General features: G+C 43.3%; 1 protein-coding gene across 1 annotated transcript in view; it reads left to right on the forward strand.

The window, feature by feature from the left end:
• PPM1H (protein phosphatase, Mg2+/Mn2+ dependent, 1H) overlaps positions 1-12,101 on the forward strand; it is a 295,323-nt gene that overhangs the window by 195,725 nt on the left and 87,497 nt on the right. The gene's annotated exons all lie outside the window — the stretch shown is intronic.

The following is a 12,101-nucleotide window of genomic DNA, read 5'->3' on the forward strand; positions in this document are numbered from 1 at the left end:
CGTGAATTTATTATTGTGGCTGATTTTCTCCCATCTGTGACCAGTTGAAAACATGGTGTGCTCTGGTTTTTTGTTTTTTTTTTTTTTTTTAATGGCTTCTTATGTACAATGTGAGATGCAGTTTTGAAAAACACAGATACCTTCTTCCATGGCCTGCAACTCACTTTAACTCAAACAGGGAACTTGGTCTGATTCCCGTCGTGAGGAAGAATCTGCCGACATGGCAGCTCTAAGGTCTCTGCAGACACGCCACTACTTCATGCTCAGGTATGAAGTCTTACAGCCCCTTTGGGAAAGGTGCAGGTGTCAGAAAATCTGTTTCTATCCTGAAAGTAAGTTATCTATGTAGATTATTCTCTTTGGAATGAAATTGTGAGCGGACTCAGTTTTCTGGGAAACAGAATAGACTCACTTCCTTGTCTTCAAATTCCAGGGGCAAGGGTATTAGGCTTAGAATCTCCGTTTAAAGTGACTCTGGTAATCATCCCAGGTGACTTTGGGGCAGATATCTCTAGGGACTAACCCTGTGAATCATAGTTCTGTGGATGAAATATTTTCTTGCCAACTGGATTTCTTTGTAGATAACACAGCTAAAATAGTGCCCATCTGCTCTTAGGAAAGAATTGATCCAGGCTACTCAAAAAGGACTTTGTTCGCATCCCTGCATTTCAGTACGTGTGGTCAGGATTTAAGTAATTTGGTTGATTTGGAAAGTAACTCTGCACTTTCCCTCCATTCCATGTCTGTGTTTTTGTTCGTTTTATTCTATGAACTGTGTCGCTTTAACTACTTATTTGGTGTATAAGATAGCAGGAATCCAAAATGATTGTAAAAACAGTACTTCAGTCTTTCACCTACTGTTGCTTTCTAACCTTTGTGGTGGTGTCTTAAGCTGATAAACTTGCAACCACTACTAGGGAATCCAGGCTTCAGACCTCATCATTTTCTTTGGTAGTCTAGGCCAGTGGAAGGGACCCCACTGCAGCCAACAGATCTTCATTCTGGCCCCAGCTGTGTTACCAGCTGGATAGTTTTGCGCGAGTTTCTTAACCTTTCCTGACCTCGGTTTATCACTTATGAAATGGAGAGCTAGATGATAGGGTCACCAAGGACCTTTGAGCTGCAAGGGTCCCTCCAAGTAGAATTCATTACAGCTGGCCTCTCTGCCACCTGTCTGACTTTGTCCACTCTATTCCACAAGGCTATCCAAGTGACCTTATTATGCACCTTGTCACTCCCTTGTCTAAAAGCCTTTGGCTGCCCATAATTTACAGGATGCAGACTGCCGTTCTTGGCCGTCCTGAAATCCTGGCCCCTGCCCACATCTCCAGTCCTATCTCAATCTTGCTACCACCACCACTGCCACCAGGCATCCCATGCTCTAGCCACAGAGAACTACCTTCTATTTCCAGGACATATCATGATTTCTCTGATCTCTCACGCCCATGCCTTTGGAAGTATGGTCTGCCTGGATGGCCTTGTCTTTCTTTTCTGTCAGGAAAACTCCTTTTCATTCTTTGAGACCCCAGCACAAATGTCACTTCTTCTGCAAAGTGTCCCCTAATCCTCCTAAGGAGTCAGTCCCCAGTGCTTGTACCACAGCATGCACATCCCTGTAGTGTGGCTCTCAGTGTATGGTGTTGCTTGTTCAGGTCTCTCCCTCTCTTCAGACTGAGTTCTGGAGGGCAGGCCACTTACCTTAGTCACCTCATATTGCCAGTATTCAACACAGACCCTGGCACAGAGGAGATATGGAATCAGTATCTGTTTACTGAATGAAAGATTACAAACAGGCTGAGCACAGTGGCTCACGCCTGTAGCACTTTGGAAGGCTAAAGTGGGAGTATCGCCTGAGACCAGGAGTTCAAGACCAGTCTGAGCAACATGGCAAAATGCTGTCTCTACAAAACAAATCCCAAAAAAAAAAATTAGCCAGTCATGGTGGTGTGTGCCTGTAGTCCCAGCCACTCAGGAGGCTGAAGTGGGAGGATCTCTTGAGCCCAGGAGGCAGAGGTTGCAGTGAACCGAGACGGCACCACTGCACTTCCTGGGGCAGCCAGGGTGACAGAGTGAGACCTTGTCTCTTTAAAAAAAAAAAAAGATTAAAAACAATATTCATATTGCCTTCTAGATTATTACCAAACAGTCCTTTCTCTTCTGCCCTCCGCCCAAACATTTCACAGCAGGGTATGAAGTCTTTGTCTCCCTTGCCTCTGTTATACCCTGTCTTCATCACCTCCCATTGTGTTTTTGTTTTTTATTATGAGACAGGGTCTCACTCTGTCGTCCAGTCTAGATTGTAGTAGCACAACCGTGGCTTACTGCGGCCTCCACGTTCTAGGCCCAGGCAATCCTCACACCTCAGCCTCTGTTTAGCTAGGACTACAGTTGTGCCACCACGCCTGGCTAATTATTTTTTTCTTTTGTAGAGATGGGGGTCTCACCATGTTGCCAGGGCTGGTCTTAAACTCCTGGGCTCGAGCAGTCCGCTCACCTCAGCCTCCCAAATTGCTGGGGGTTATAAGCGTCAGCCACCATGCACAGCCCACCTCCTGCTCTTGACTGAAACCCATTCCCTATTCAGGTTGCTGTTTTCCTATGAGAGGCAATGAATAATAAGTTAACTTTTTGCACTTTCCGTTTTAAAATGATTTCATCTTTTCATGTTACAAGAATGGACCTGGGAGGTTAACTTGGTTGGGGGAAGTATAGGAATGCTGACATTTTCAGATTCCCAAATGTCAGCAGTATATTTCAGGATGGCTGAAATAAGATGCACGTGGCTTCAGATCTCAGCTTTGTCACGTAAGTGTATGTAATTTCCACAGGGAACTTCAATGACTCCCTATTTCTTCATCCTTAATGGGATAGAAAACTTCAGAAGGCTGTGTAAGGACTAATCCAGGCCGTACTGTTTTGTGACACACAGTACTACTCATTGAGCTATTGTCTGAGGAATTAAAGTCTTACCACCACAAACCTGTCTTCATCTGTTTGGGCTGCTGTAGCAAAATACCATAAACTGGGTAGTTGACAAACAACAGAATTAATTTCTCACAGATATGGAGGCTGAGAAGTCTAACATCAAGGTGCTGGTAGAGTCAAGGTCTGGTGAGGGCTCTACTTCCTGGTTTGTAGATGACCATCTTTTTTTTAAAACAAAAAAACAAAAAAAAAACTTCACGTGGCAGAAGGGACAAGAATGCTCCCTGGAGCCTCTTTTTTGTTTTGTTTTGTTTTGTTTTGTTTTTGAGATGGAGTCTTTCTCTGTCGCCCAGGCTGTAGTGCAGTGGCACGATCTCAGCTCACTGCAACCTCTGCCTCCCGGGTTCATGCCATTCTTCTGCCTCAGCCTCCCAAGAAGCTGGGACTACAGGTGCCCACCACCACACCTGGCTAATTTTTTGTATTTTTAGTAGAGATGGGGTTTCACCATGTTAGCCAGGATGGTCTCCATCTCCTGACCTCCTGATCTGCCCGCCTCAGCCTCCCAAAGTGCTGGGATTACAGGCATGAGCCACCATGCCCAGCCTTGGAGCCTGTTTTATAAGGGCACTAATCCCATTTATGAGGGCTCTACCCTTATGACCTAATCACTTCCCAAAGGCCCCACCTCTAAATGCCATCACACTGGGGATCTGGCTTCAACATGTGAGTTTTGGGGAGACGCATTCAGTCTGTAGCAAAAATCCCACTGGCCTGCAAACCAGGATAATTTTTTTCTCGTTTTTATTTAAGAGCCATTTCTAACGTTGCTAAGATTAATGCATAATTTGGTGTCGCTCTTGAACACTCAGTGTGGACACTATTAATTCACAGAACCAAACCTAATGTCTGAATCTGTAAAAGGTGAGAACGCTGTCCATATCCTTTTTAATCCTTACTCCTAAATCAAATGGGTTGCTCCAGTTTATAACTAAAAACATTTCTCCTCAGACATCAGGAGTTTAAATGATCAGAACATAAAATACTCTGAGTTAGAATACTCATAGCATAAAATAATCTAATGGTGAAATCTTTATGGTAAAATATTTGAGGGAATTAGAGATTAACAGTGTAAAATCTTGAAAATAGTATTGGCCAGGCACAGTGGCTCACACCTGTAATCCTAGCACTTTGAGAGGCCAAGGTGGGCAGATCACAAGGTCAGGAGTTCGAGACCAGCCTGGCCAACATGGTGAAACCCCATCTCTACTAAAAATACCAAACAAATTTAGCTGGGTGTGGTGGCATGCACCTGTAATCCCTGCTACTCAAGAGGCTGAGGCAGGAGAATTGCTTGAACCCGGGAGGCGGAGGTTGCAGTAAGCCGAGATCATGCCGCTGCAACTCCAGCCTGGGCAACAGAGCAAGACTCTACCTTGGTGGGGAGAGGGGTGGAGAAAATAGTATCAACTTTGAGAGGAAAATAGGAGTGTGATGTGGATTTCTCCCAGCCCAGCCCAGTCATGAGTCATGTGACCTCTAGCTTCCCCTCACACTACGTCTCTGAATCTCCTTTCTTCCTGAATGAAATGAGTAGCAATACTTCCTTTTAGGTACTCATAGCATGCTCAGAAATTAAAATGAAAAGTAATTGCATGGTAATATAAAATACAATATACTGTGTTATAATTTTAAATGCATGTAATCCTACTGATTCATTATTTTAAAAATTCATTCCCTTGACTGATTACAAAATAGTTCAGTACAATGATAGTTGTATCACCTTCTTTACGGGGCCTCACCAGTTAGTAGTCACTGAAAAATAAACAGTGTATTCCTTCTTCTTAGGCCAAATCAAATTTTATTTTTAGGGTATATGAAGAAACATCTATGATAGAGTCATTAAAACTTCCGAGTCCCTAGCCACTTGCATTGAGCAGATGTCTGCAGTCCAGGTCTGTTTGACTTGTAGAAATGGTTAATGCTTTTCTTGCTAGTGGAGAAGGTGATCAGAGTCCTTTCTACATGAAGCATTTTGATCCACATCGAAGAGGAATGTTCAGTGTTCTTGGTATGCACAGTCTGGACATTCAGGGATTATAGAACTGGAAGCAGATTACAAGATGATGGATGTGGCAGGCACATTAATTTTGTTTGGTCTTGCATTCTGACCTCAGAGGGCCCTTCATGCGGCTCTCTGGGTAATGTGAACTTTGTTTCATAGATTCCCAGGCAGGGTGATTAATTGAGCAGGCTGGAGGGTTTGACGTGTTCACACGGAATGTGGCAGGTGTGTGATGAGGAGTTCAAGGGACGGGCACTCCTGCCCCAGTGCCAGGGAGAGCTGATGATCCTCAGTCGTGACTAACCCTTGCTCTTCTGTTGCTGGGTTTTGTTTTTAATGTTTCCAGGGTGGTTGAAATAAAATATTTAAGGGGCTTCACCAAGCTGGACAGAATGTTTTGGTAGAGTCAAGGCTCTGATAGGAGGGAAGGGGGTCTGGTCGATGGACATTTCACAACAGATTGTACTGCTCTGATGCTGTGACCTCAAGGAAATCACCCTACCTTTGCTTCAGGTCACAGCCAGAAATGGATTTCCCTCAGGAGACGTCCATAGCCCTGAGGTGTGAGCGTGATAGTTTTCCCTCCATTCTGCCGAGACATATTTATAAACGCTGATTTGATTACATTAAGATGTGCCGGTGTCATCATATCTTCAAATAACGTCCTTCTGTCCTTGCAGAAGAATCCAAGTTTGCAGCTGTTTTCCATCAAGGGAAATGTATAGAAGAGATGAACATGGGTTTCAAGTACACATTTGATGAACACAAGTGCAACATTATCTGAGGTGATTTCTGGCGATGTCCTTGGAACTACCCCCAGCTCTCAACGCCGAGCCGGGTTCTGTTTGTCTACTGTTTCCCTGGTGCTGCTTGGCTCTCTGGGATTTTTCCTGCTCAAGAATTATCTCCAGAGAAGTATTCCTTAAGCCTGAACCTGCTCTGAAGACAGGAGGCTGTAACTGGGGAGGTGCAAGTGTGCTGGTGGGTCAAAATGACAGGTGCACCACCTTGTCATCCCACCTAACCTTGAGAGCAGGTGGCTAAACCCGGCAAGCCTGGCTTTATTCAAAAAGAGACAGTTTCACCATCTCTCTGCTTTGCTCCTTAGGAGAATGTCTGAGTCATTTAAAAAATCCACGCCAGTCCCACCTCCTTCCTCATTTAACCCCCTTTAGTAAAACGGCATATGAGGTTCAAATTTTCTCATTATAAAATGGCAAACTAAAAGCTATTGTGGCATTTTTTTCTATTTACAGTAGGTTCCCTGGATCGTGTAGAAATTTAAATGTGAACTTCTCTTAAAATCTTCATGAACCAGGCAGAATTTTATTCATATTCAGTTCTGTAATAGTCTATACATACAAGCTCGATTCTTGTTACTTTGAGATTTTTGACAACAAATTAAGACCCAGAGTTCTTTATGAAAGAATCCAACCTATATGTATTTGGATCTCAGCCATTTCACATTTTTTCTTCATTTTTTTTAACCCAAACCAAACTATTCTATTCCTGCACTGTAAATCAGGCAGCCAGCCTTGGCTCTGGAAAAGCTGTTTCATTTGACTGTTAGCGTGACCGTTAGTGATCACCAGTGGCTTGGCTGACATTATTCATTTCATTTCATTCTTGACCTTAGACTTTCTATCTTGATAAATCATCTTGAATTGCAAGGCTTCCAATCCTCTTCTCATATAATCTGATGAGATTTCCCCCCCCCAAGGGCAAGAAAAAGGAGAGATTACTCAATTAAAAAAAAAAGATTTGTATTATATACGGAAAATTATCATTTCGATTACTTTCTCTCAAATGCTGTGAAGTCTGAACATTTAAAAAATTAATTAATGTGTAAGTGTTAGGTAGAGGATTCTAGTTTTTAGAGAACTTTACGAACGATTTTCTGTCATGGAATCTGCCATCTCATTTATCTTATTTAACACATGAATATTCTTATTTTCCACATTCTGCTGATGGGATGGAAATTGGAACAACTCCTTTGAAAAAGAGTTTGGCAGTCTCCCTAAAGTTGAAAGTGCTGTGGTCCAGCATTGTTACTCCTAAGTGTGTACCTAACAGAAATGTGTACGAATGTTCACCGAAAGACCAGAACGTGCATAGCAGCACTGTTTATAATAGCTTAAATGGGAAACTATCTGAATGCCCTTGGAGACTAGAATGGGTAAATCAATAATGAAATAGTTACAGGATGGAATTAACGTACAGCACGGAGAATGAGCAAGTTGCAAGTACACACAACGTGGATGAATTTCGCAGACTTAATACCCAGCAAAGAGGGCATTCTGTAGGATTTCGGATGAAGCACAGAAACAGACAGGGCCAATCTTGAAGTCGGAATAGTGCCCCTTTGGGGCAGTGGCAGTGATTGGATGGGGTCCTGGTGATGGGGCGCTGGTCCCAGGGTGCTGGTAATGTTCTGTTTCTTGAGCTGGAGGCCAGCTACACAGGTGTGTTCAATTTGTGAAACTTCATCAGCTTGTGTGCATATGAGAAGAGCACTTTACCACATATAATTCACTGCAAAGTTTCAGTAGTTTCGCTTTGTTTAACTCTATGTATCCTTTCTTTAACTGCACATTACCCTTTGCAGGAGGGGCCATCTTTGGTGCCGATGTCTGCACTCCTGCCTCCTCTCTGCCCTACTCTCCTCTCCTAGGAGTACCTTCAAGTGCCGTGCTGTCTCCCACTTCCCTGCCTTTGCTGTGGCCACACTTGCCCCCAGAGCTCTTGCCTGACCAACTCTTAAGCTCTTTTGCAGATTCTCTCTGATCCTCTTCAGTATGTGACCCACTCTGTTCCTTAGTCCCTGCGAATGGTTGCATTTCTGCCTGTAAGCTGTCCTCAGCCTCCCTCACTGGTGTGTGTAAGCTCTGAGCAGAGGGGCCTCTTTTTGTGTTCTTTGAGCCCCAAACCCTTAGCCCCTGATACTTAGCATATGTAAGGGCTGAAATGTTAGTTGCATGAATTCCTTTGTCTGGATACCCAAAGCCCTGGGACAGTCTCCTTGACTGACACTACTCACTGGCCAGCTGACCACAAAGCAACAGGAAAAAGAAAATGATCAAAAGGAGGAAGAAAATGAGGAAGCATTTTGTATTCCCTAGCATGCAATTTGGAGTAACCTCAAAGCCCCATCTTTGTGTCCACTGGAAGGCTGGTGCTCAGCCCTCCGCTGGAGCCCTGGTCACCTTAGACTCCTCCTATAACCAGGTCTAGTTTCCCTCCCTGGGGTCTGAGTTCTCTGCTTCCAGCTACTCTTTTCTCCTTGCCCTGCTGAGGTGCTCAAAACTCTCCTTGAGCCCAGGAAGGTGGAGCTGAGGGCCATGTGCTCTAGAGTGAGACAGCCTTGGGTTCAGGTTGCTCACCTCCTCTAGACTTCTGGCCTCCATCTTCCCTAGTGAGAGGCTTACTGGAAGGTTCTGGAAGGTGACTTTCCTTCAGGCTTGTTCCCTCCTGTTATGCCTCTATCCGTCAGGTACTCAGAGACTTTCTTTGGGATGGAGTTGTTGTATTTTTCCACAGTGCAAACTCATCTCCCTTCTCTTCCTTTGAAACCAGTTTCTGCTCAGGACTAGAGAGGGGAGGGGCCATAAAAAGACATCCAATTCCCCTATTCCAACTCTGGTGTCCTGCCCTGACACAGTCGGTTATTCCAGCATCCTTTCCTGAGAGGTGTCCTTGTTCCTGGCCAGATATAACCACGTTTGTAAGTTTCCTTTTTTTAGCTGCTCAGATCACTAAGTGACGAGGATATGTCCTATTCTCTTTTTAACAAACCTGTGCTCTTTGGAGTCCCTAAGAGTCTTGGTTACCTGCCTTTGGTCTTGCTAGGGCAGAGGTTATCAAGCTTTCTCCCCCAGGTGATATTTGTGGCACACACATGAATTTGGGGTATACCTCCACCCTCTCCCCTCATTTAGTAGCATTCTGTTGTGTTTCCTTGAAGGAAAACCTCAAAATTTAGGATTAAAATGGAGGTACAAGAAGAGATCCTTTTTTTCTTTTTTATCGCAGGGTGGGCTGGTACACTTTAAATTGCATTTTAAGGTTGGGCATGGTGGCTCATGCCTGTAATCCCAGCACTTTGGGAGACCAAGGCGGGTGGATCACCTGAGGTCAGGAAGTTAAGACCAGCCGGGCCAACATGGTGAAACCCCATCTTTACTAAAAATACCAAAATTAGCCAGGCATGGTGGCACATGCCTGTAGTCCCAGCTACTCAGGAGGCTGAGGTGGGAGAATCACTTGAATCCAGGAGGCTGACGTTGCAGTGAGCCAGGATTGCATCACTGCACTCCAGCCTGGGCAGCAGAGTAAGAATCCATCTCAAAAAATAATAATAATAATAATAATTGCATTTTAATATCAACTGCTAATTTATAGGTTTCTCATCTGCAGGCTTATTAAGTAAAGAAGAGACATACCATTATTATTTAGATATTCTTAGGATTTGTAAAATAACATCACGGGGTTTTAAACACCACATGCAGCCATGCACAGGTGTTTTTATGGGAAGACATCTATCAATTTATAAGAAGTTAACTAAATCTAAACTACATGAGTCCAAGATGGCTTTTATACAATATGAGCCTCAGTTTTAACTTTTTCAAAAGATTGAAGGCTGTGTTATTTTATAGTTTAAATAATCACTAAGTTGTGATTGTGTAGAGCAGGTCAGAATGTTTTGCATTCATTCTTCTAGCAATACTTATTTAGCACCTTTACTATGTTGGGTGCTATGCTAGGCACTGGAGTGTAGCTAAGATTTTAATAATGATGAACACATGGCCGGGCATGGTGGCTCATGCCTCTAATCCCAGCACTTTGGGAGGCTGAGGCAGGCGGATCACCTAAGACCAGGAGATCGAGACCAGCCTGGTCAACATGGCAAAATCCTGTCTCTACTAAAAATACAAAAATCAGCCGGACATGGTGGTGTGCACCTGTAATCCCAGCTACTCAGGAGGCTGAGGCAGGAGAATTGCTTGAACCCGGGAGGCGGAGGTTGCAGTGAGCTGAGATCACACCACTGCACTCTAGCCTGGGCAACAGAGCAAGACTCTGTCTCAAAAAATAAAAATGATGAACACATTTAGGTGTAGCTGGTATTCTCATATACCCAATGGCTTATATGACTAACTTGCGTCACTATGCAGATGTTTCTAACATAAATAAATCTGAATAACATCACCAAAGAGAAAAGGTCAGAATGTATCCAGCATATCAGATAAATAAGGAATGTTTAGGAGACTATCCAGAATTTTTATTTTGCAGACAGAAGTGGGATGTTAATGTGAGTTTGCCCCTCTTGCATTTGGTCCACAATTTTAATAGACCAACATCCCTATGAGATGTGGCTTGGGAAGGGGCATTAATCATGTATATATATTTATGAACTGCTCAGTTATGGACAATGTGGAGTAAACCATACCAAAATTGTCCATGCATCTTGTAAGTTTAAAGTTAGGAAATCGACCGGGCATGGTGGCTCACACCTGTAATCCCAGCACTTTGGGAGGCCAAGGCAGGTGAATCACCTGAGGTTAGGAGTTCTAGACCAGCCTGGTCAACATAGTGAAACCCTGTCTCTACTAAAAATACAAAAATTTGCTGGGCATGGTGGTGTACACCTATAATCCCAACTACTCAGGAGGCTGAGGCAGGAGAATTGCTTGAACCCAGAAGGTGGAGGTTTCAGTGAGCCAAGATCGCGCCATTACACTCCAGCCTGAGTGACAAGAGTGAAACTCTGTCTCAAAGAAAAAAGTCAGGAAATTATTAGCAAACTATCAAATTCCTGCCCCAACACTTTATAGACTTTGGGTTTATTGCTTATGGTAAATTCAAAGTGAAATCATTTTAAAGACTCAGGACTCCAGAATGCTGACTTGCGCAATGCTTCCAGAGGCACAGACCAGTACAAATGAAGTAATTCCGGCCCGTCATGGTCACCTGAATTCTAGGCAGGCCCTAAGAAGTTTCCAAATCCCCAAGTTGTTTGGCCATTCTGCTTTTGCCGACAAAACATATCTGTGCTGACCTGATGGGAATCTGCAGCTTCCACATCCCCACGTTGGAGCCAGGTCCCTGCCCTGGTTGCCTCTTCTCCAGGATTTTGACTTTCCCTAAAATTATTAGAACAAGAAGCAGTAACGCTTTTCTCAACAATCTTTGAAAACTTACTTTAAACACTGGGTTCTCAAAAAACTGATTTTTAGAGGGTTTTCTTTTCAAATGAAAGTAATCTGTGTCCAGTGGTCAAAATATCCATGATTGTGGGTACATTAAAAAGGAAAACCCTCAGATAACCTTTTTTAATATTTTGATGACTGTACATGTGTAAACATGTGTGCATGTAAGACTATATATGTAGACTTTTATGATTGCACAAAAAGATAGACTAACAAGCATAAATGTTTTCCTCTGAAAATCAACAGGTTTTTACAAATTGTGTGCAGCCATGTATTTTAGCATCTCATTTTTCATTAAGCAACCATATGTTTGCTCTGTTTGTACCAAGTTCTTGAGATGAGTTCCTTTAACACCATTAACTCCATAGGGTTTGACATATGCAACAGCAGTAAGTATTGAATGTGCTGGTAAGGAGGTGGGCGGTGATTTTTTAAAAAAGAGAGAGTGGCAAAAATACATCACAGGTACACATGGTGTACTTATAAATTATATGGTGAGCATGATTGTGACAGAAAATGAATCATGCCACCTGTGCTGTGTCAGTTAGCAAGAGGGAAGAAAAATTAGAAGGATGGAGAAATCTAAGAATGTGGCATCAGTATCAGTTGGGGGGCAAGTCTGACAGTATTTCCTCAGAACTAAGTCACCTGTTTGTTTGTTTTTTAACATATCTGAATTTTACATTTGATTTTTACTGCCAGCCAGGGGACAGACATGACATGTCATCTCCTGGACATACGTGAATGTTAAAAAGGCAGACACAAACAGAGATATAGACCAATGGAACAGAACAGAGTCCTCAGAACTAATACTACACATCTACAGCCATCTGATCTTTGACAAACCTGAGAGAAACAAGAAATGGGGAAAGGATTCCCTATTTAATAAATGGTGCTGGGAAAAT

Source organism: Colobus angolensis, unplaced genomic scaffold (genome assembly GCF_000951035.1).
Source record: "Colobus angolensis palliatus isolate OR3802 unplaced genomic scaffold, Cang.pa_1.0 Scaffold67, whole genome shotgun sequence".
NCBI classification, from domain to species: domain Eukaryota; kingdom Metazoa; phylum Chordata; class Mammalia; order Primates; family Cercopithecidae; genus Colobus; species Colobus angolensis.